Source organism: Pantherophis guttatus, chromosome 4 (assembly GCF_059756535.1).
Source record: "Pantherophis guttatus breed Tessera chromosome 4, ASM5975653v1, whole genome shotgun sequence".
Lineage (NCBI taxonomy): Eukaryota > Metazoa > Chordata > Lepidosauria > Squamata > Colubridae > Pantherophis > Pantherophis guttatus.
Genome location: NC_142066.1, coordinates 121,722,314 through 121,742,839, shown reverse-complemented (window position 1 = coordinate 121,742,839; position 20,526 = coordinate 121,722,314). Strand labels below are relative to the sequence as shown.

Below are 20,526 nucleotides of genomic sequence, written 5' to 3'. Positions count from 1 at the left end.
TCTTAGCTTAGTGATTAGGAATCAGTGTTTTAAAGATGTAAATACAATTCAATGGGAACTTTCAAATTTTATTTGGTGTTTTGACAAAAAGAAAATGATACAGAAATAGCATGACACAAATGATTGTTTGAAAACTGAATTGATGCTACATACAATGTTACAATACTATAAGCTCTTTGTTTTGATATATTGTGAAACTCTTAATTTTGCAAAAGACCCACACTTTTAATAAATATATTGGCATGATGTATAATGTTCTTTCCATTTCTAGTTAATTGAATTTCCACAAGTAGTAATAACTATATTAATATTGAGGACTGATGGAATGTAGCTGTTTCTTGGCAAAGTTTGGATTGTTATTTCATTAAGCAGCTAGGTACGTATTAAAGCTCCCCCAGATGGTTTATATATTATAATAATCTTCTTCATAGAAATTCTCACAAAGAAAATAATTATGCATAAACAGATTCTGATCCTCAAGAGCAGAGTGTATTTTAACTTGAAATCCCATAATGACTGTGACCCTTAACCCTGATGTAACTATTTTCCATCCAGGCTACTTACAAAAAGACACCAAATAACGCAAAGGTTAACAAAGTTAGTGGACTAAACAAACTTGATACAGAGAACGAACTTTCACATACAGCAAATAAATAAACTCATCTATCACCAACTGATCAATGCAAAAGAACCGAGATACCAACATGCTAAATATTATTAAGTGCATAATATCTATTTACAGGTAAGATTGGTATAATTTAGAATTAATAATATGTAATTTATGAAGCACAAAAGACATACCCTATGTCTTTTCATTCATATCAAATGTCACCTATAAATACAGAACAGAAATCCTGGGTTAGTTATCAAAAACTACTAAATTATATAATGATTCAGTTTATTGCAGCCATTATTATTACTGTATTCTATGCAAGAAGAATACATTAATATTATTGTTGTTGGCCCACAAGTCAGCTAGATATTTAGACTGGATTTGGCATTTTTATCCACCTTTGAGTCCTTCCCAAGAACCTGGGATAGGCAGATCTCATTGTTTGGTGTGTTAAAAATATCGTTACAGGATGTAAGGTATTCTGAGTAAAGTTGCCTTTTGGAAGTGAGTGATGGTAATTTGGTCAATGCTGGTGGTGTTCAAGTGGTGTGCCAGTTGTTTTGTGATTGCATCCATTATTATTGACACTATCTCTGGTTTCTTGTGCCACCGTCATTATACTTCTATTTGCAAGTCCTTGTATTTTGTGATTTTTTTCCCCTTTCTCTTCTATTCTGTCCAAGTACTGCAAAGTCCACTATTTAGGCTTTTTTTGTCTTTACTTATTAATAATTGTTAAGTTCAAGTGTTGTGTGGATGTGCTATCTTCTTGCAGTACCTAACTAGCTGGTCCACTGATTCTTCAGATTCTTTTTAGAGAATGCATTTTTTTGGTGTTGCTATCTTCTCAATTCTGGCTTTGTGTGCATTTGTTCTTATGGCTTGGTCTTGTACAGGTAGAATTAGCCCATCTGTCTCTTTATTCAACTTTCCTGCTGATAGCTGTTGGCAGGTCTTGTTGTCATTTGCTGATTTTTTGTGTGTGTGTTCTTTCTTTTGCCTTGCCATGTTTCTTTTCTAGCCTTCATTTGACTCTTGGCAACTGCCTGGATAAATCCCTAAAGTTCTCTTGGCAAGAGTTCAGAAGTAGTTTGCCATTGCCTCTTTCTTAGAGCTGAGAGGGAGTGATTGGCCAGCTGGCTTTGTACTTAGGCAGGACTGGAACTCATGGTCTCCTGGTTTCTAGCCTGGTGCCTTACACAGCTACACAGATTGCTACACAGCAATCTAATCCAAACTGGAATCATAATTGCCTGATTCTTTACCTTCAGCAGAAAATTACAAATGTCAGAGAATGAGATATTTTGCTTAAAATGAACAATTCAAGAGATATGACATATAGGAAGGCAATCTGAATAGTGATAAGGAGGGGGCGGGAAGCAATTAAAGTCCACTTCTTAAAATTACTACACTTATCATGACCAGATGGGATGAAGAAAGGTTTGGGGACATAAAAGAATCTTTTTGGGATGGATTACAATTGGGAAGGGCCAAAAGAGCTATCTTTTCAGAAGAAGAATGAAATAGGCCTTACTGTCTCCTTTTCGCTCTCCTTTCTTATGGCAGTCCAATCTCTCAACTGAGATTATGGTTTAGCGCTTGCTCTTTAAAGCCTGAGGTTTTGCTTGTTGGCTAAGTGACAGTTGGAGATGATTACTACGTGATGATTAGATGGTAAAAAACGAATGTTGGCATGAGACAGATCTAATAATATAGACCACATAAGTGTAGATTTCTCAATGTTTCTGTTTACAGGGAGACTGGAGTTTCTTTGTCACTCCTGTGTACAAGATAAACTTTGACAGCTATAGAGATCATTTCCCTAGCCCACAGCTTTTAAGGCAGATCAAAAAAGTTCTGGATCCAACCAATTTTCCCATTTTAATAATACAAAAACTTGAAAATTCTTTGAAGATTGAGAATCTGTTACTGCTATTTGAGTAATAGTTACTGCAAAATTCTTGCCTGTTATGAAACTCAATATTCCCCAGATCTTATATGTCTGTGAGTGTACGTGTATACCCGCATATATGCATGCACATACAAACAGAGAATTTTAAAACAGACTTCAAGATATCCTGTTTTGTGATTGACTCAACGAGTTACAGCTGTTCTTTGCAATTTTCAAATGATTTTCATTTGGTATACATTTTCGTATACATATAATGGTATACATTAAAGAAATGAAGCAGCAATAAAACAGCAACTTTTTAATTGCAAATCCATAATAGCACTAGTACTGGAAGAAGAGTAAAAAATAGTAGAAAAAGGAACAACAGCTAGCTATCACTACCCTTTTTACAATTCCAAATGTAAGTCATTATTTCTATGACTTGCATAGTATAATTTAGGAAAATAATATTAGGAAATGTCATTTAGCAATGCTCTATAAATTAGTGGAAACTGAAAAAGTTAAAGTAGATTTTCTAATGGATCATTTTAAAGAAGTCAGTAGAAACATAAATTGATTCCCTACTCTGTACTAGAATTGACATTGATTGGATTGGGGGACTGTATCATAGTGAGAAAAAAACATATAGGGTGAGCTATATACCCACCTTTCTGTATATAAAATAAAATCTATAATATGAAGATGAGGTGTGTGTATCTTTTTCCATTCTGTATCATTTTTGTATATTTTACCCATAATTTCTGTCCATTTCCACTTTAAGATATAATTACATACATGTATAAAAATGTATACATTTTTCCAATACATATATTGACATTTTTGTAGGCATAAACTTTAGAATAATGCATTACAGATAATCCTCAATTTACAACCATTCATTTAGTGACTGTTCAAATAATAGCAGCAGTGAAAAAGAGCGATTTACAACCTGTCTTCATGCTTATAACCTTCCCAGCATTCTGCATGATCATTTGATTAAAATTCAGGCACTTGGCAAATGGAAAGTACTTATGACATGATATTTGCGATGCCCTGGGGTCATGTGATCACCATTCGTGTCCTTCCCAACTGGTTACTGACAAGCAGAGTCAATGGAGGAAGCTAGATTTGTTTAATAATGACAAGTGCAGTTATTGGCTTAACAACCATGGCAAAAAGGACATAAAATTAGGCATGCTCACTTAATAACAGTCTTGCTTAGCAATGTAAATTATGGCCCCAATTGTAGTCATAAGTCAAGGACTATGTGTATTTTTTAAACTACATTATCTATCCAAGGATATTCACAGCAATAATCACAGGCTTCAAAATGAGATATATGACTAGATCGTTATTTTTAAAAAAATATTGCATGCATGTAAAAAGTGGAAGGGGTTACATTCAATTGAAGTGAACATTTTGAAATCAATGATTATTTCTTTGGATACCATTGTATCCAGCTGATTATCCTCTGAATTTTTGACAGGCAGGTAATATTATAATTAATTCTGATTATTGAGAGGTACTCGAGTTTCTTTCCAGGGTTCTAGACTGACTAATCCAAGAACTTGCAATAACTTTGGAGCTAAATGATGCTAAACACCATGCTTAACTTTCACAATGTTTTTAAATGTCAAAAGAATCCACATATCTAATGAAGATAGGTTTTCTTTGCAGGCATATTACAATTGTACACCTCTAGTGTACCCCTAATGATGGGGTTTTGTTTCCCAGCAAAATTGGTAACAAGAGAAAGATTAAAAGCCAGTCACATTAGTCTTCCGGTTGAAGGAGTGCTCTTCAACCGCCAGTCCCTACAATGATGTATTTTCAATATTAGGACATGTCTACAGGGTGTGATAAAAACCAATTCAGGATGATGATAATGACAGTGCAATCAAAACTTCTGGTTTTATGTACATCACCTCAGTGACAGATTAATAAAGGGCCAGAGCTTTAGTCACATACTTAGACAAAAGTATGTGTCTCTTTTTATTATCTATATTACATTTAGTGAGAATGACCATTAAATCAAATTGTTTTCTAATATTGGAGGATAGAGAGGCAACATCAATAGATTCTAAGTTATTGTATAAATCATTACAGTAGAATTGGGATTAGTGACTTTGTCCTCCAAGCTTGCCTACATTGTACATTGGTTTGTCTGGGACAGTGCAACATTTAACTAAAGATGTTAAATGTCCCGATCAGTGGTGGGTTGCCCCCGGTTCACACCAGTTCTATAGAACCGGTAGTAAAACTGGCAGGAGGCTCCGCCTACTGACCCCGACTTCATCAAAACTCTTTTGTGCATGCACGCGCGGCCCTGCTGTGAACTGGTAGTAAAGGTAGGTAGAACCCACCCCTGGTCCAGATCCTCAAACCCATACACCCATAGTCGATCTTACCAAGGTTCAGCTGAAGCCTCTTTAGCTGAACCCCTCCATCCAGACTTCTAGAGTCTCCAAGCACTGCGAAAGGACAGAAACACAATACTTGAGTTATCTAGGATGGATATATAAAGTAGTGGCAGATGATCACATCAGTGGCTTCATGTAGAAATTAAAAAGGATTATTGAGCCCTGAGGTATGCTACAAAGGAGTGACCATGGGCTGGAATTGAATTTGGAGAAAGGAATCAAACCCAAGCTGCACTACCCATTCTCAGGTCCCCTACCTGACACAAAGGGATACTATGACTGATGGTATCAAAAGCTGCGTTGAGGTCAAGGAGAACAAGGATGGCTGCATATCCCCTTTGTAGAGATCATTGACATGTGTGATCAGTACTTTTTCTGTCACATAATTGGGCCTGAAATCCAACTGGAAGGGGTCCGGATAATCCATTTCATCTGATTCTCTGAAGTTGCCACATAACCACCAGTGGTGAAATCTAAAATTTTTTCCTACTGGCTCTGTGGGCGTGGCTTGATGGGCATGGCTTGGGGGGGTTCATGTGACTGGGTGGGCGTGGCTATGTAGTCATGTGACTGGGGAGTCAAAAGAAACTCACTTTAAAAATGTCCTTCTGGACCAGGAGGTTGGACTAGATGATCTCCAGGTCCCTTCCAGCCCTGGATTGATTGCTGTGCTCTTTCAAGGTATCCTCTGAAGCTGTATCTAGTGCCAGGTTTGTGGTCCTTCCTCCCTCTCCTTTTTATTTCCTTCCCTCCCTCCCTCCCTCCCTCCCTCCCTCCCCCTCCCTCCCTCTTTCCTTCCTTCCTTCCTTCCTTCCTTCCTTCCTTCCTTCCTTCCTTCTTTCTTTCTTTTTCTATCTTTCTTTCTTTCTTTCGCAGCACCCCCACCACCACCTGTTTTTGGCTTAGCAGAGTTCAGGGAAGCCTCCTGGGAGCAAAAACAGACCTCCCCATCCACCCTGTTTTTGGCCTATCAAGCTTCAGGAAAGCCTCCTGGAAGCAAAAATGGACTTCCCCCAATAGGTAGTAAAAAACTGCTTAAAAAAGAAAAAAAAAAGTTTGGACGATCAGCTGTGCTCCGCCATCTTTGGAACTTTTTAAAAACTTTTTAAAGCATTTTTTCTACCGGTTTGGCAAACCAGTCACATTTGTTGCTACCAGTTCAGGCGAACTGGCCTGAACCAGTAGCATTTCACCCCGATAACCACCTTTTCCACCACCTTTCCTAAAAAGGGAAGGTGAGAAACTGGACAATACTGGTCCAAAGAGGTGAGATCTAAGGATAGTTTTTTTAAGGAAGTGCAGACCATGGCCTCCTTAAAAGTCCCAGTAATGTCCCCTCCAGCAGTGATATATTTATCACTGCTTGACCCCACCTGGAGGTTACTATCCTGGAGGCTTTCACTAGCCAGAAGGGATACAGATCTAACTGATAGGTAGTTGCACTGACAGCATCAAGGTCTCTGTCCACTTCATCAGTTTAACAGGATCACATTGTTCCCACATAACCAGGTAAGGTCATGTATCTATAATGAATTTGCTCCAAATGTATATACCAACTGAGAACAGATTTGAGTGATTTTCAACTCAGTGATTTTCAGTTCAGAAATCAGATGTTCCACAAATTCCTCTGCATGGCATTGAAGGTGATTATCCAAGCCCTCCAGTCTCAGGAGGGACTGTTCTTAAATTTCAATTTAATTTTGCTACAAGTCTTCTGAAGAAGAAAGATGAAAGACCTTATTGGAGGGTAGACAAATTTTACAAGGTTTATAGAGTCAGAAACGTCCTTAATCATTGGCATCAATAGTATTTTCCACCATTAGTTATAATTCTTGGCCTTAATCCACATACATTTTAGCAAATTTTGTGGGCTCATTCTTCTCCTATAGCTAGGAATGCATCTATATTTCTCAAATAATTTGTACAAACCTATAGTTTCAAATTCTTGAAAAACAGCTTGGTTTCATGTCTTCATGTTTCCCTTCACTTTATCTGATTCCATCTATTATGCCTTTTCTTTTTCCCCAAAATATTTTGAAACTTTAAAGTACTCTGACCAGTGGTGGGTTGCTACTGGTTTTCCCCGGTTCTTGCGAACTGGTAGTGGAAATTTTGAGTAGTTTGGAGAACTGGTAAATACCACCTCTGCCTGGCCCCGACTCCAATCTATTCGCTGCCTCCCGAATCCCAGCTGATCGGCTAGAAGGAAAAAAACTTTTTAAACTCTTGCCATGGGGTTTCAAAGGGCTACCCTACAGCTGATCAGTGATAAAAGGCAGTGTGGTGGTAGACCAGTGTGTTCGAAAAACAAATGGGTAGACTGGTGCGCTCTAAAAGCAAATAGGTAGACTGGAACGCTCCAAAAACAAATGGGTAGACCAGTACGGCTCTGCAAGCAGTTAAAAGCTTGGGAGACCAGTACCTCTGCTAAATCCTAAAGAACTGTCACATGACCATCAAACCATGCCCACAAAATAAGCCACACCCACAGAACTGGTAGTAAAGAATTTTAGAACCCACCCCTGACTCTGACTGAACTTCCATTTTCATAACTCCAAGTACCAAGACCAGTTCCTGAACCATATCCAGCAGGTTGGGCAAGGTTTATTTAAATAACAGTCCACATAGCAATTCTTAAATTCTACCTTTTACCTTATTCACAAATGTAGGTGGGTAGGTAGATATGCAAAATATCTTTGGATCAAGACTGATCTTCCCAAATATATCTATAGGTTTAGCAAGAGAATGCATGCAATCCATTTACTCCATTCATAATAAAATAAACTCAAAACATTTCAGAGCAATCTGATATATGATTACAAAAAGCAGGAAATCTTGACCAATAATTCCAAGTTTCCCCTCTGCTGATCAAGTTTCCTTTTGGCTGAAATTTAGATAAATTTGAAAGTACTGCTATTTTCGTCTCCTTTTCATATTATCTGATGCTGCTGCCAATCTGCATTATTTTGATTGATTCATTTTATGGTTAAGTTTTATTATTTTGATGAAATTAAGAGATGGACATAAATATTTCACATAAGCAAATAAAATAAACACATACTAGATAAAACTATGCAATCCTGAATACATATGTAGAATGACATTTCAGTTGCTATAGATGGATATCTTCCACAGATACAGACTATAGTATAATAATCAGATATGATTGATTGTATCATATACATATGAGATATATAGATATGCACATATATAGAGTACCTGTATACATACACATAAAGTGCCTCTTTGAAGATCAGCATAGTTTTAATAAAATCATTGCAACATTAAATGTCCTGAGAAAGAAAATATATGCTCAGTTTGCCCTATTTTTAGTTTCTGAATGTTTTGTAAGCACACTTTATTGTTGGCCTTTAAGATTATGTAGGAAATAATGTAATGGACTATTACCTATGCATTAGTATTTCATTAGATCAAGAAAGGAGATTTTTGTGTTGTATTTAGAAATTGCTGACTAAAATTCCCATGATTCATTATGAACAGTGATAAGGATACATGGATATGCAATTTAGAGGACTACAAACTCCTTCCTTCAACAGAAATAAAATATGTATATGCCAGTGGTGGGATTCAAATTTTTTTACTACAGGTTCTGTGGGCGTAGCTTGATGGGCATGGCAAAGAAGATACTATAAAATCTCCATTCCCACCCCACTCCAGGGGAAGGATACTGTAAAATCTCCATTCCCTCCCCACTCTAGGGGAAGGTTACTGCAAAATTCCCATTCCCTCCTGATCAACTGGGACTCGGGAGGCAGAGAATATATGGAGGTGGGGCCAGTCAGAGGTGGTATTTACCGATTCTCTGAACTATTCAAAATTTCCATTACCGGTTCTCCAGAATTGGTCAGAACCTGATGAATGCCACCTCTGGTATATGCATATCTAAGATTAAGCGTGAATGATGTTTCAGTATTTCTTTCCATCCTGGAAGAGATAAATCACAAATTGTTACATGTTTTATCTGTGACAATACAGGAATTAATCTGTAGCTCAAAAGAGCACCCAAGTCAATTAAACGGGCATTGAATGGAAGAGCATAAATATCTGTTTCATCTGATTCCCAGATGAACTAATTAAAAGTTGGTGAGACACAGAGGAAAAACATTCTAGCTGAAAAATGGCTAGCTCTGGTTTGTTTCATTAGGGACAAAATATCAGTGAGGGCCACACTCATTAGGCTGCAAACATGTGATTTTTTTTTTCAGCCTATCAAGCAAGCATTTTCCTCCCACTCCAACTTATTTTTCCATTTTGACATTAGAAAAATATACAACCCAAATCTATATGACTTTGATTAAATGTTGATACAGCTGATTTCAACACCGCCAAAGTCAGTGACCATACATGGAATCTAAACAACAGCTAGTAATTACAGTGTCAAAGGCATGTATACATTGTGTGTTATATTTCATTGTCTGGCATGCAAATATAACTTTGGTTTCCTTTGCACTATTTCCAAAGTATAAAGAAAGCTAACCAGAGAGTTCTGTTTCATTTACACAAAAGAACAAGGTTCAATCATGTTTGATAAGTTGCAAATTACTGGTAATACCGCAAGTGTTGTTACAGCTGCTCAAAGTGGTCAGGAGGATGTTCAAAATGCAGCAACGGCATGAATCAAAAGAAAAAGTCTAAACAAGTCTGAATGATAGTATATAGTATTTGCTAACTCTACCCTGGTATTGGGGCCTGTCTTTTCCATCTTAAGCATTGCGAGAGATGCAGAATAGGTTCCTGTCCTCATTAGGTCTTAGTAAAATAACCACATCTTCTTTTCCTTGCTCTCCTCATTTTTATAAACAGTTATCATTGCTTGCTAGTTTGGTTTGGAAATGCGGATTCAAAAGCAACCTTGGGGAATTATCAGCTCTTTTCATCCTTTTTGATGTTATAAATACATTGGCTGTATCAAGCATTTACTACTGAGTGAAAAAGTTGCATGTACATTATATGAGAATTGCATGTACAATATATGAGAATTGCACAAAGCCATGGACTGTGGCACTGTGTGAAAGATGGGAACTTCCTTTTTTCCTGAATGAACAATGTTCTAAATACTTATGAGAAAAAAATATGGAACTACAGATATTATATGAGCTCCAAATTCTCTTTAAATATTTTTTTGATTACACTTAGTCATTGATGGTCTTTAAATGTGCTTAATCTTATTATTTGTCATGAATCTCTTCCTTACTGCAAATAATTATTATGGTTTGCATGGAGATATCCCAATTTATCCTCTCAAAATGCCTATAAACTGAGGAGAAATATACTTCTTCCTTTTCATTAAAACATATATATATTTAGCATGTCCAGTTCTATATGTTGTTCTCTGTAGAGGCTTCAGAAGAGATAGGTCAGACCAATTCAGACCAAGGCTAACACATGATTTATGTTCAAAAGGGGAAGAAGGCAGACAGACATCTCCTAAATTCACAAAAATGTAAGGCAGATGCGGAGAAAATATAGTTAAATTTGCAAGATTCATTTACTATAGCCAATATTAGTAAAATAATTTTAATCTTCAAGTGGGATTTTTTTTGGTTTGGTCTAAGTAGTGGGACTGACAGTCTCGAATCTGATACCATTAGATATTTGGGATTAGACATTCTATCATATTAAGCCAACATGGCAGTGCTATCTGATGACAGGAGTTAGATGTGAAGGCCAAGAAAATAGGGGGGGGGGACCCACTATTAGCTTTTCAAGTTCTCCAAAGAAGTTTGATAAATTTAATTTAATTTAATGCTCATTGCCCTTTGTTCAGTTTATATTCCATTTATGCAGACTGAACAAAGATATGCTTAGCATTAACAATGGAAAAGCTTCCGATGTTCTCAGACAGCTTCCTGAGGAAATTATAAAATCTCAAGCCACCTTTCATGGTCCTTTCTTATTAAGACTTCCACAGAGCAGATTCATATCTAGTGGTATATCAAGTCATTTGGATTATTTCCCTTCACAAACTAAATATATGGATGGGAGGAAATAGAATAAGAGAAATATATGTAAGGAGCAACATTAGCCAACATTTGCCCTAATTGTTTGGGTTACATGTTTCAAACATATAAATGTATATTGATGTGACAAAGTATGTGATACATTAAATATCTTGGTCTTTCATTATGGCTTTGCTGAAATCATGGAGCCAAACTGTATCTGGAGCAGTTTCAATGTGCCAATGCTTTTCATATACAGTTGTAGTGCATTGGTATTTTGGGCCTATTCATCATGCCAGGATCATGTCATAATAATATTAAATGACATGCATTAGGCTAATGTCACATTATTTCATGGTGTGTGTGTGTGTGTGTGTATATATATATATATATATCGGAATGGGTTTTTAATCATCCTTGTACAGTCATATATAACAATAGAAACCACTTTTTATATTTATACAATAAATTTTCATTGTTATTCCAATGTTTCTCTTATCTGATTTGGAGTAAATTCTGTAATGCAAACTAAGCTGTGAAAGAATGGACTGCTGAAAGCCTCCCGCAGGCAGCTTCTTGGCAGAGACATCCCAACCTGCCTATTTTGATTGTTTCTTCTATCCCTACAGAGCAGCACATCACCTTCCATTTAGTGTTCAGTTTCCCTCAGCATGGCCAGTGATGAGGGATCTTGGGCGTTCCAGTCCAACAACATCTGGAGGGCCACATATTGCCCACCCCTGCTGTCGCCTATTCATCCAGGCTGCAGTCCAATTAGAACAGCTTGCACTAAGATAGCCCCTTGGGAAAGTTATAATTTTCAAAACTGTTTAGAAAAACCAGATATATTTAAAGGCATTATGGTATAAACATAAACTCCCTAATGAGCTGTAGTAAAATGGATCAGAGCTATAACTTGCAAAGTTCAAATGATTTACCTTTTTTTTTCTTTGCCATGTATTATTTTCATTTAATCTGTATCACAAGGACTGTAAAGAGGCCAGCTGTTCACAAAGAGTCTTAACAATCCCAGCCAAGGTCTGAGGCCTCTCCCATGGTTCCTACTTAGTGTGTTTCACTGAAAACATATTAATTGACAGATCAAATTGAGACTTTCTCTGCCTAACAATTTTATCCCTTCACTCTGAATACTATTTCAGTGATTTTATCAATCCAAATTGAATTGCCTGATAAGTCATGATACATTTCCATAAGTCCATTTCTTCACAGCCACAATTTTACTATATTCATCAACACTTTAACAATAACATAGTAGAGTGTGTTTGAAACAATGATCTGTATATATTTGCTTGAACTCAGTAGAACTTCTCAACAATCCCTGTGGTTACCTATTGTGTAAGGTCCAACTTAAGGTTCATATAAAAACAAAAGCCTCTTATTTTTACAATTGGCACTTTTGTAAATTTTGAGATGCAATTCTTCCATCAAAAAGTATGTACAAATTGTGTGGACTACATAACATATATCACAGAAAATAGCACGTTAGATTGTTTTCTGTTAGGGAAAGTTATTGTTAAAGTTTGCATATCAGAAAGGTGCTTTAAAAACTTTCGTCAGTACAACAAAGAAGCATAACAAACTAAATATAAACCACAATGTTTTTGTTCATTTTTCTTGTTTGTTTGCTTGTTTGTTTGTTTCTGGTTTGGCTTAGTATGTTACAGGAATCCATAAATTATATGGATTATAAATAATGGTTTATGGTGTAATTCTATTTGTGATTAATACATTTACTTAATGTAATAGGTAATGTTTAGGATAACATATAAATAGAAAAGTAATGTGAGATACTAAAAACAATAGATTCCATCATTCCATATTTATTTAAGTCAAATCAATAGCTAAATTTCTGTTAACTTTTACAAAATCAGTAAGATAATGGATCAGAATCATGCATGCTGAATGCATCATTGCAACCGACAGACATAGTTTACTTTTCCATGAAAGTGACTTTACATACAAGATCATGTTCCAGATGAATCTGCCTGCCCACTGTGTACAAACCTGTTGACTATTGCATTCCACTGAAATAATTGACTGGAAAGGGCATGGAAGCAGTCATTTTTTTGGAACAGGCAATTTTCCAAATTATTAAGACCTGATTATTCCAGAAGACCTTTGAACAGGGGTGAAATTCATCAGGTTCTGACAGGTTATGGAGAACCGGTAGCAGAATTTTGAGTAGTTCGGAGAACTGGCAAATACCACCTCCGGCTGGCCCCAGAATGGGTTTGGAATGGAGATATCCTTCCCACAGGAGGAGGGAATGGAGATTTTGAAGTATCCTTCCCCTGGAGTGGGGTGGGAATGGAGATTTTGCAGTATCCTTCCCCTGGAGTAGGGTGGGAATGGAGATTTTGCAGTATTCTTTACCTGCCACGCCCATCAAGCCACAGCACGCCCACCAAGCCATGCCCACAGAACCGGTAGTAAAAAAATTTGAATTCCACCACTGCCTTTGAAGAACAGAGTTAGAGTATGTTGTCTGAGTAAACAGTATAGTCAACATTACAGTGTATTACTATATTCTACTTTATAGAAATTTTATATCTACTATTACAGTAATATTGTGTTTTTATGCATTTGTACATTGAAAGTGTGAGAATGCTTATAGTTTTAGCCTAGAAACTAGGAGATATGAGTTCTAGTTCTACCTTAAACATGAAAGCCAGGTGGGTGACCTTAGGTCAAGCACTCTCTCTCAGTCCCATCTCACAGGGTTGTTGTTGTGGAGCAGGTAGGAGGAGTATTATGCATGCTCACCACCTTCACTTACTTATAAAGTAATAAAGGTGGAATAAAAATCTAATAAATAAATAAATAAATAAAATAACCATGATAGTAAATCCTTCAAATAGCGGTTCTTGGCATGGGCACTGCAGAGATAAATGAATATTGCTTTGTTTGCTTGCTAGCTCCCTTGTTTGTTATTTTTGAAGTCAATTTGAAGCTTCAAATTTTCAGTTTCAGTCACAAATTGACTTCTGTGGACCTTACTTCATACTTAAGTGGTCAGTAGAGGGGGCATGCATAAGTGCACTAATGTGCCTATCATCCCTGTCATTGAATTTTTATTCTCTTATTCTTGTACTCATTTTTGTTTGTAAATTCAAATAAATAAATAAATAAATAAATAAATAAATAAATAAATAAATAAATAAATAAATAAATAAATATTATTTACATGTTTTATCTTCTTGATTTTATTGGTTGTAAGCTGCCTAAAGTTGCCTCTAGGCAAGACAGATGTCATATAAAATAGATAAATATGAGAGAGAGGGGGAGAGATAAAATACTAACAGCTGAAATATTCCAGGAGTAGCAAATATCCACAAAACCAGAGAATAGAGAACAAAACATTTCCTTCCTTTATAATGCATCATGTGATATGATGCATCAGCAAATCTTAAGTTCCATTTAAATAAACAGGACCTGTATAAAATGGTTGTGCAGCTCTCTTTCAATTTAATGAGGTATGTACAGTAAAAAATCCTTCCTGATTCTCACAGTATTAAATGGTCTTCTGATAAGGCTAGCAAATAAATTTAGTAAGTAAATTTAGAGCTAACAATCTGACGAATTAGATGCAATATTGAGCCAGAGGGGGTGTGGCTCAAGGTGCTAACTGAGGTTAAAGAAATCAGGTTCAACTTTATCCTTTACCATATAAATTCACTGGATGATTTAGGGCCAATTGTAATCTTTTACAGAGTTCTGAAAATAGCACTGTTATAACTACCTAGGGCACTTAGAATAAAATGAGATACAAATTTAAAATCAACGAAATAAATGTATAGTGTATTACTTACTTCAAAATGTGGTGAGGAATATTACACTTGATAGTAATCGGTCCTCTTCACTCTGCTGAATCACACTTTTAGGATGTACATTAAAAATCCAAGCCTGAAAAGTGTGACTTATCTCCTCCATGCCAAAGTGTGTCAGGAAAGGACCAATCTACAAACCTCCTTCCCAATACTTAATTATTGCTGTATTTTATGTAGCTCCTGATATGGCGTAACCTCTAATTTTTGCTGAATTGCAGCTCCTAACAGTTCCAGACTGAATTACTAATGGAAAAATGCTGGGAGTTGTAATTTAGCGACATCTGATTTTGCAACATAGACAGTGTCTTCTTTTTTCCTCTGCAGATGAACTTCCTCATCTGATGTCTGAAATGGGTACAGGTACAGTTTACCACTTCAGTGAAAACTTGACTTCAGATCAGCCTACATCCTATGTTTTAATATTAATGTACCATTAACTTTGCTGTTTTCAGCAGAGAAGAGATTATCCCATTGTATACTTCATTCTTTAATCTATTTTTTCCACCCTAATGACTTAACTCAATTGAAAGATGTATGAGGTAAATGAAGATTATGGTTAACCAATGCAGTATTCATTACAGTACTACTGTATAAATTAGCAATGGTAGAATCAGACAAGGGCTCTGGTCTTGATTAAGCTTTGGTCTTGCCAAAAGCTTTCAGTGTGTATTTCTATTTGAATCCAAGCCAGCACCTGTTAGAAGATAATAGAGTAGAGTAAAACCACATTTTAAAACTCTTTAATCAGAGAAGAAGAAGAAGAAGAAGAAGAAGAAGAAGAAGAAGAAGAAGAAGAAGAAGAAGAAGAAGAGGAGGAGGAGGAGGAGGAGGAGGAGGAGGAGGAGGAGGAGGAGGAGGAGGAGGAGGAGGAGGAGGAGGAGGAGGAGGAGGAGGAGGAGGGGGGGGAGGAGGGGGAGGAGGAAGAAGAAGAAGGAGGGTTACATTAATGTATATAGACATTTGTGCTTTTCTGATACAGTTGGTGTATGGCAGTAATGTAAGTTACAGGCCAACACATTTGGAGGGAAGGCTGGACTGATGTAACAGAGATTTTTATGAAACATTTCCCGAGGTAGTGGTTTTTCAGTTCTACATGAGGAAATTAAATTCTCATCTTAATGAAAAGTAAATAAATGATTTCCCTCTCTCATTGATGAAGTAATAGGTGGCCAACAATTCAAGGCAGGAAATTGAACTGAAGTGGTATTCCCTTTGATTTAAATTTAGAATAACTTGTTTGGCCATATTTAGCTTTAGTGCAAGGCACCGCAAGAAAAAGCAAAACATCAGAAGGAGTTTGGTAGCACCTTTTCCAAATCACTGATTTCACTGAAAGGCATCAGCTTTTGTGAGATCCATCTCTCTTCATCATATGCATAGAGGAATCTGACTTAAACTGGTAAGAGATGAGTGGAGAAGGGAGGGGAAACAAGTTAGTTGGGCAGAAGCAGGTTACATGTGAGATAGATTGTATAAATACAATCTGTAAAAAGCCCATCGTGTTTGCTGCAATTTTCTGATGGCTTTGAAATCTTTTGAGTTTAGCAGTGTTGGAAAAGCTATCTTAGAATTATGTACGAAATGAATAATTCCTGTCCACAGAATACAGGTGACAAATCTATGGATAATGGGACTTGCAGTGTAATGCAACTAGAAGACACAAGTTTCAAGAATACTGTAGTTCTCCAGTTTTTTGTTTTTTTTTTTAATTTGATTTATATGCCGCCCTTCTCCAGAGACTCAGGGCGGCTTACAATGCGTTAAGCAATAGCCTTCATCCTTTTGTATATTTATACAAAGTTATCTTATTGCCCCCACAAACTGGGTCCTCAATTTACTTACCTTAGAAAAGATGGAAGGCTGAGTCAACCTTGAGCCTGGTGAGATTCGAACTTCCAGTAATTGCAGACAGCTGGTGTTAATCACAATGCTATCAGTCTGCTGACCCACCAGAGCCACCAGTTGTTGGACGTTCCATTTAGAATGATTTTTTTTAAATCATTCTTTTTCCCAATTCCTCTTGTATCCTGTTCCAGTGCATTGGCAAATTTGGGACTGTATTGATTGTCGAATTAGTTCTTAAAATAACATTATGGCAGAATAATAATTGTGAACCACAATTCCCTTGGAACCCCATGTTCCAAGAAAAATATTTTATGAAGATATTGAAAAATCCCATAAGCATTTTTCTTTAATCCTTCATTGCAAGTTATTATTTAAAGGACTTTACAAGCCATTGATAATATTCCCAAATTCCACAATAGTGGGTCTTCAAATCTAAAGATATAATATGTGTACCGCTCAGTGCTAACCTAACCTAAGGGTTCCATTCTCTGCTTATGGAAAATACTGACTTTTTTACTGAGTTTCATACATGTTAAAGGGCAGCTTTCTAAATATAGAACAAAATCTTATAAATATTCCATGAAATAATGAAAAGTGGCAACTGCGTAGTGAGCTCAGATGACATAAGTAATTAAACAATCCCAGTGCCAAGAAGACTGTTTGAAATTGTCATACTGTAGACATTAGCAAAGCAGAAATTATTGTGATTTTTACAATCAGGAACATTACTGTGGAATTGCTCCTAAATGCATCTTATATTTTTAGATGATGAAAATTGAATCAAAGTGAAAACTCAGCTTAGAAAATCCTATGTTGAAATTAATTATTTATCTATTTATTTTATGTTCCACCTCACTTTAATAAAAAGAATACAGTGAAGTCAATATTAAAAACAAAATCCAATCAAGAGCCAAAGCTTGGCGAAAGACTCGTTTTTTCATCATTTTCCTAAGTACTGGCAGAATGCGACCCAAACAGACCCCCCCTTGGACATGTATGCCATAACTTGGGATACAAACAGGAGACCCTCATCTGCATACTACATAAGGCAGGCCTTCCAAAGGATGATTTCTTGATGATCTAAAAAATAAATGATTTTTATATTGGGATAAATGGTTCCTTCTTTATATTAATGTTGGAAGGGATCTTGAGGAGTGTCAGTTCCAATTGTCTCACCAGTACCACTACAAAATCTCTAATAGATCACCATGCATTCTTTGTGAAAACACTTCTAACGAAGAACAGTCCACTGCCACCCAAGGAATCTGTTCCATTGTTGAAAGATTTTCTGATATTCAACCAAAATTCATTTTCTTGTATTTTAAATCCACTTATTTTTGTCTTCTGGAAAACCTCTAAATAATTCAACTCCATCTTCCATAGGATAGTCTTCTGATCCTTGATGATAGGACATATAATTCCAGCATCTTTTCTCCAGACTAAGCATACCAAGTGGCTTAAACTATTCCACTATTCCTGCCAGCTCCTTATCACTTTAATCATTCTTCTCTGGACATTTTGTCAATATATTTCTTAAAATTCATTGTCCAGAGTTGGTCACAATATTCTAGAAATGATATGAACATCATAAAAAATAGAAAAATGCTGAATTCCTTTGATCTCTATATTGTTCTTATTTTGATGCAGCTTTTGATTATATTTACTTTATATAATAATAATAATAATAATAATAATAATAATAATAATAATAATAATTTTATTATTTTAATCACAATTTTTTCACTACAGAAGAATTAATAGCAATAGAAGAGAAAGCAATTAATGGTCTGAGTACATCAACAAAGAAGAATAACATCAAGAATGATTTGCAGACTCAAAAGCAAATTGAGGAAGAAAGGGAAGAAGAGGATACTGAAATGGATGAAGATAAAGAACAAGGAAGCACTAAAGCACAAACACCAACAGATAGTGCTCAATTAGCTGGAAAAATAAAGCATCAAATGGAAGATGCTAAAAGAACACGTTTACCAAAGCTGAACCAAGTGAACCAGAAAGAATTGAGAAATGTACTAAAAAAGGTCAATGAGACTGTGCAAACTATTCAAACCACTACATTAGCTGAAACAAACCAACTGATGTATGCAGCAGCCATCATAACCACCAAACAACTGGGGTTGAAAATACAAAAGAACCAAAGACGCAAAAAGAGGAAGCCTAAGTGGAAAATTCGGTTAGAATTGAAGATCAAAAAAGTACGTGAGATTTGAGCAACTTGAAGAACCTAAGGCAAGGTCAGCTAAAGAACAAGCAGGTCAAAAGCAGCCTGGAAGCAAGATACGATCTGAAGAATAAGGAGATTGCGGTAGTAATTGAAGAGCTGAAGCAGAGGGTTGTTGCCATTGCTGAAAAGATTAAAAGGTATGAAAACCGAGTAACTCAGTTCAAGGAAAACTCACAGTTCAGAGCAAATCAGCACCAGTTTTATAAGAGCTTAGAAAATGGAGACGGAATAACAACAAATGAAAAGCCTGATGAAGAGAAAGCTCTGAAATTCTGGAAGAATTTGTGGGAAAACAACAAGAAGCACAACAGAAATGCAAAATGGATCAAACAGGTTGAGGACTCTATTAAAGTGCATAAAATGGAAGACGTGAAAATAACAAAAGCAATGGTGCAAAGACAGTCAAGAAAAGTGAAGAACTGGAGTGCACCTGGACCGGATGAGCTGCATGGCTTCTGGTTAAAGGCACTTACAAGTGTGCACAAAAGATTGGCAACCCAGATGAACCAGATCCTAAAAACACCTGAAAATGATGAATGGATGACAACTGGAAGGACATTTTTGATCCAAAAAGATAAAGAAAAAGGAAAGGACCCTGGAAACTATAGGCCAATCACCTATTTGCCAACAACATACAAGCTTCTTACTGGTATCATTACAAACCAAATCTATGGATACCTGGAAAGAAATAACTTGCTTCCTGTAGAACAGAAAGGATGCTGCAAAAACTCAAGAGGAACAAAAGATCAATTGCTGATCGACAAGCTAATCCTAAAGAACTCAAAGAAAAGATGAACCAACCTGTTCATGGCTTGGATAGACTATAAGAAAGCGTTTGATTCAGTTTCCCATAGCTGGATCAAGAAATGCCTGGAAATCTTAGGCATCAGCAGCAACATACAAAAATTCATGGAATCTTTAATGAACCTCTGGAAAACAAAACTTATGGCTAATAAAGAAGAATTGGGTGAAGTTGAAATTAAATGAGGCATTTTCCAGGGCGATTCCCTTTCACCCCTACTTTTTATACTCTCAATGCTACCACTGACAATCATTTTGAAGAAGATGAACTGTAGATACGAACTTGCAAAGAAAGGACTGAAAATCTTGCACTTAATATACATGGATGATTTGAAGCTGTTTGGTAAAACAAAAGCTGAACTGAATTTATTAATTGAAAACACAAAAGAATTCAGCCAAGACATTGGTATGCAGTTTGGAATTGACAAATGTGCAACAATAGCAACCAAAGCAGGCAAGATCATAGAAGAGGATGGAATAGATCTAGAGAATGAAGAAATGATAAAGGCAGTAAAATCAGAAGAAGGCTACAAGTACTTGGGGATTTTAGAAGCCTCTCAGTTAATGCATAATAAAGTCAAGGAATTAACTTCACCCAAGTACATTCGGCGAATTCGTAAGATATTAATGTCCAAATTGAGTGGAGGAAACATCATAAAAGCCATAAATACCTGGGCTATACCTGTGATTAGATACTCTGCAGGAATAATTGACTGGACCCAGATGGAGTTAGACAATTTGGACAGAAAAACAAGGAAGCTTATGACAATGAATCATGCCTTGCACCCTAAAAGTGATGTCGACCGATTATATTTACCAAGAGCAGAGGGTGGTCGAGGACTCTTACAAGTAAAACAGACTGTGGAAGAAGAAAAATGCAGCTTGAATGATTACATCCAGAAAAGT

At 36.3% G+C, this 20,526-nt stretch overlaps 1 long non-coding RNA gene across 1 annotated transcript; it reads right to left on the bottom strand.

Moving 5' to 3' along the window:
- Positions 1–47: 47 nt before the first annotated feature.
- Positions 48–5,646, bottom strand: LOC117654889 (uncharacterized). The gene is made up of 2 exons (XR_004588437.2): positions 4,913–5,646; positions 48–3,626 (listed from the first exon to the last, which is right to left on the bottom strand). It is a non-coding gene; the product is annotated as an uncharacterized LOC117654889 (long non-coding RNA).
- Between the last annotated feature and the right edge of the window lie 14,880 nt (positions 5,647–20,526).